Raw genomic sequence first — 6,000 nt, forward strand, 5'->3', positions numbered from 1 at the left:
TAATGACTTATGTGTTGCTATTAAAAGGATTCTACTTGACTATATTGACCTATGTACCCTTCTTCTTCCTTAATGATTGTTGATGGGTCAGAAAGTGCCCAGGGTTGCGATATTTTGGCACCATTTGTACATTCTTCTCATCCTTGCTAACGCCTCTTAATTGGAAAACCTAAGTTAGGAAAAAATTGTACAGTCCCTTATCTCCCCTAAGTTATAGTATAAAAATCGATTAACTTAAAAATAATTCAATTCGAGTATTAAATAATATTCGAGTACCGATGAACCTTGTTCCAGCTGAACTACAAAACAAAACAGACGTTCAAAAGAAAACAGGACGGAATCCAATTGCCAATAGGAACGAATTAATTATCAAAGAAAGCCCGCAATAAGAACTGACTACTAGCTATTCATATTCTACAATTAACTTACCTATGATAGTCTTGTGTAACTTGATTCAAAATCTAAATGTAATTCCTGCATCTCTGTTTTTTGCTCATTGTTTCTAGATTTCACTTGGATTTATTTTGTTCGTTTTCTTGTTTGTGTTCCTTTTCTCTTTAGAAATTAAAATTCGAGTAATTTCAATACAAATATAATTCTACTTCATAAGGAGATATAATTCAATTGATATTACACAATTACCTTCAATAATGTTAAAACAGGCATTCAAATATGCATGCGTGCCATAGTCTTATTATCTTATGTTAAGGATATTAATGGAAAGAAAAACTAAATCAATAAATTATATTGATGATTTTGATATAGTATTTGTTGATACTTTTGACATAGTATAACTAAAGAATTAATTTTATATACACCAACAGTATATGCACTAATTAAATTTTCGTTCTGCTGTCAGTACAAAGTGAAATAAATCGCACCTCCGAAATCAATCCATTGTGGTCCAATCCAATATATCTGTCACTGATGTAACAGTTGGGCTGCTGTCTAGAGTATCCAACCTGGATCATTTCAATTGGGCTGAACTAATATGGTTGCAGGGGAGGCCCGATGTGCCTAAAATTTTAATTTACCTACTAAAGGAGCACAAACGCAAACTGCAAACTGAACCAAGAATGGACAGTAAATTAATAGGAGAATAACATTTTTTGAATTATTGTTTCTTTAAAACATTTTTCACTACAACATGATGTACGTGAAATAAACGCCCATTATAAAAAATACTTACGAAATATTCAGTGAATATCAGGGCATTTGTGATATATAGTTGTTTCTCGCTCCAACTCTCCATTTTTTATTGTTTGTATTTTTGAATTGGGTCTACTTTGAGACTGCCTATTTAGTTTTAGGGAAAGTTTGTGGTATTTTTGAAACCACATGAGAGGGGAGTGAGACTGTCAGAAACTTCAGGGGAGGTATCTGAAATTATCCCAAAAAAAAAAGAAGGTTCAGAGAGAGAATCGGGGAAGATATTAGTTGGGAAAGAGAGATGGAATGTGCCTTTATCTCTATCCTGCCACATATGCAACCTATGTGGCAAAAAAAGAATTAGAAAGGTAAAAAAATTTTAAATTAGGTTACTTTGGGAATATATTTCAAAAAAAAAAGTTAGTTTGGCAATAAACTCATGTACGTGAAATAAACGCCCATTATAAAAAAATACTGAGTTTTTTGCCAAAATAACACTCTTTCTAAAAAATATTCCCAATGTGATTCACTTTCAAATTTTATTCTCAAATCGATGTTATTGTTGCCACCTAATTACCCTGATTGCAATGTAGGATAACAAGAAAGGAAAGTTTTTATCTAGTTTATAGTTTCCAATAAAAACTAAAAATTTAAACTGTTTTATTATAGAGGCACAAGAAAATTTCATAACTTTGATAATTTCCTTATAATTATTTAAAATAAATTTTACCATTATTGACCTTGCTATTATTGCTCTCTGCAATTTTTTTAAATGTATCAAACTTATTGCATATATTTTTTCAAAAATAAATTTGCAAAATACAAAAAATTGCAATGAACATTATAAGCAATAATAAGAAAAAGTTAAAAAACTTCAAGATTATCATATTTGTTTATGTTATGTTTTCTACTCCTTGAAAAGTACTTTTACAAAAAGTAATCAAACTATTGCAATTAAGATAATGCTAAAGTTTCTCAAAAGTAACACAAGCCATTAATTGATGTTGAATAAATGTGCAAAAATACTTCAAATATACGAGATTATTTGATTATGTGATAGAGAGGCACTACAAATGAACATGTTTATGTTGAGTATGAATTTATGTTGTTACGTAGTTTTCCTCTTAGACATTTTATCAAGCACACGGTGTGAGAAATCATTTGTTAAAGCAATTAGTATTCAAAATTTTTTGAAGGCCATAGGTGTGGCGACCCCACTTCCCCCTAAAGCGAACCAAAGGGTTGGCGGGCCGTCTGCCCAACTCTCGTCAGGACTCACGCAAGCATTCTAACCCAAAACCTTTCGAAGAATAACCTAATCTATTACAAAACAATTCCTCCGAAGTAGGCCGTCACTAAAACCACATTAATTTCAGAGATAGCAGTAATTTAGAATAGCCAAACGACGGCTCTTAAACATTTCACGCGTTGCGAACTGCGGAATAGAATCGTACCGTCCCAACTAAGAAAAAATTCATACAACAAAATACAACAATCAAGCCAAGCATCCAAATTAAGTTTTACACATTTTCCAGCTTCAAGTGGCAATCCAAAATAAAAAGTACATTATCCAAATTTAACACACTACAGCCCACACAAGTAGTCATAGTATACAAATACATCCTAAAACGAAACATGGATAAGTTTCAAAGCTTTCAATTTCCAGAACCTGTCAAGGAAAACAAATAAACGTGGGGTGAGCTAAAGCTCAGTGGTGCCCCAAAACATGCAGTCACGTAAATCAAACAGCGAGTAATAACTTAACCAAATTGAACAGTTAGGAAAGCGTATAACAGCACAAGGTAGGATACAGGGGCTCTCAGGAGCCATTTTCCTCGCTTGATCACCATTCATCGTAGTTGACCGTCCGTCAACTCTCACTACTTATGATCCATGTAGAGTGTCTCATTTCGTTACCTAAGCCGTCACCATTCATACCCCTGTCCCGGGCCCGAACACCGACTAAGGGAGCAGTATACTTGCGTATACCCTCAGAAAATTAGGAGCAGTATACTTGCGTATACCCTCAGAACTTTGGTCGAGGGATTCACCCAGCGACGTCACAACACATGGATTCACTAAAACATTTCACGCAAATCACCACTCGAACGGCTAGTGTGATAAAGTACACACTGCTCGCTTCGATGGATCAGAAACCATTTTTTGCAATTACCACATATCAAGTCAAGGAAGCACTTTATTCAAGTAGGCATAGAGCAGGCAGGGACACTCACCAAGAGTGAAGTTCAGATATCAAGTTGGGAATCGAATTCCGCGTCCTCGCAATATCCTAAAAACCAAAATTTGAAACTATAAGTTCTCTATTCAATTTTTAAGCTTGTACGTATTGTGGATTATCTAGTATTTTACTAGTTAACTTTCTCAAAGTAATTTCAACAATCTACTTGGGTTGAAGCTTGACAAAAGTAGTAAAAATGTTTCTTATAGTTTTCCTTGAGATACTTTTCCTATAGTCAGCTAGCCAAGAACAATTCTTAGAGAAACGAAAGGAAGTAAAACAAAGCCTAGGGTTTTAGAGCTAGAAAAGTTAATTTTTTTTTTTATAAATAGTGTGGCTAGTTTAGCTAAAGGAAGTAAAATAAAATGTTGAGTTGACAAAGTTTAGGGCAAAATCCCTACACAAAATTTTTGGCGTTAACAGACAATACTAAGTGTTCTTGCTCCATACTAGCACGAAGATATATTGAAATAGCTTAATTGAAACTTTCTCAAATCTAAGGACTAAACGGATTTCTTATTCCGATTCACAACGCATTATCTCGTAAATTTTGCCACTTCGAATTCACACTATAGCTCAGGTTTGCCACCACATCAAAATCACATTTCAATAGCACGTCACTAGGGCTTCATCAATCATTAGCCCTAGTTTTCGATAGATTCATTTCTGATCAAGAATAAAATAAATGACCAAGGCTTCGTCAATCATTAGCACTTGGTTTTGGCAAGCTCATATCATATCTTAACTAAATCAAAATAAATGTAAGGCCTCCAAGCAATTCCAGCAATTAAATTTCATCACCCTTTAATACCTATAAAATCATTCAAATGGCCAAGAGCTTCGTCAATCATTAGCTCTGGACATCAAGCAATCACTTTCTGCCACAATTCAAACAGAAATTCAACTCAAAACCAAGAGAAAAGTCACGACTAACTTAACTCTTAAATAACTCTAGTTCCACAAATCAAACAATTGTGAAAGTTATACTGTTGTAAAATAGATTTTTAGTACTATCACATCCCAGAAGACACTTTTCAGAGATTCAAATCACAAATAGACCAAATGTTCGATCCAAGTCAAAATTCAGTTTCATGAAGAAACAGGACATTCAAGCAGGACAGCCTGCTTTGAGGAGTCACGGACAGCAGTACACATGGAGGAAAAATATGAAATTTCTACAGAACAAAGGTCCATGAATCTAGTTTCAAATGCCACTGACGGCACCTTAATCGGATTTTCCTATACCAAGATATAAGCATTTTACTGAGACTGGTCAGTGAAATCCGAAAATCTGGAAACTCATTTTTCACTTGTGAAAAACTCCTTTTTCTCTTTTAAAACCATAAGACTTTTATTCAAACCATCCGTACATTTAAGTATGACCTTCATACCAGCATATACCAAGGCAAATTCCAGTAAATGGTTCAGCCAAGAAATCATATATATACTAATCTGTCATCAGCTAAGTATAACAATCATCAGTTGGCAATTCAACATACGATTACTTCCTTAATTTTCCCCTTTGTTAACACTAAATGGACATGCAGAGGATGGTTATTAAGCTACAGAGTATCTTGCAAGACTTATGGCAACATTTTTTTTTCAAGCATATCCAATCATTATACTCCAAGAAAACAAATTCAGAAACCACTATAAGTTTCAGTTTCATTCTCTCGGCTAAGTTGAGAAATTCCAGCACTTTGCTCCAACATTTTTGGTTCAATTCAACCCACGGCTCAAGTGTTTCATATCTATACATCTTATAAAACTTTAAACAACGTATTTCATGCATTTCCAACCATTATGCTTCAGAGAAAAGTTTCAAAACCAAGCTGAGATTCCAACTCAATCTTCGGCTTTCCACGAAGGAAATTTCCAGCATTTATATTCCAACCTTTCCTTGGCTAAAACATGGTATTAAACTCTCAAATTCAGCATGCAATTACTTGGCTAGACAGTTAACACTTCCAGCTCAGAGTTAAGTTCAAACAACAGTCATAAACCTCAAAATTTCCAGGTTCAAACCTCGCGGCAGTTCACAAAATTTTCCAGCAATTAGATGTTCTTGATCCAGCTTTTTCCTCGGCTAATACAAAGTGTTAAGGCTCCATTTCAACATGCCATCACTTTGCTAGTTAATTAGCATGTCTAGCTCAGGAATTAAATTCGATTAACGACAAAAGTCATCCAAAATTTCCAGAAATCTCCCAACAAGTCTCGGATGAAACATGCATGTAACAGATTTCTATTTCATTTTATTTTTCTGATTTAAACCCATTAATTAACTACATGCAGGGCTTAACTATCTTGTTATTAACTAGTTAATCATGGTTATAAGTTCAAAACAACAAAATTAACCCAGATGAAGCTGCATTAATCAAGACAAGTTCTCGGCAGTCTCAAATTCCTGCACATAACAGATTTTTCTTTCCTAAACCACTCATCCGGCTGTCTAAACTCAGCATGCAAGGCTATAACCAGCTTAATCATCTTGTCTTAAGTTAGGGAAACACATATATAAGTTCAGATTGCCTCAGGGAAACAGAATTAGAGCGGCATTTCCGACTCAGTTTCTCGGCAACAGCATTTGTTTCCAAAACAGATTTTTCTAG

This window comes from Coffea arabica, chromosome 4e, assembly GCF_036785885.1.
Source record: "Coffea arabica cultivar ET-39 chromosome 4e, Coffea Arabica ET-39 HiFi, whole genome shotgun sequence".
NCBI lineage: Eukaryota > Viridiplantae > Streptophyta > Magnoliopsida > Gentianales > Rubiaceae > Coffea > Coffea arabica.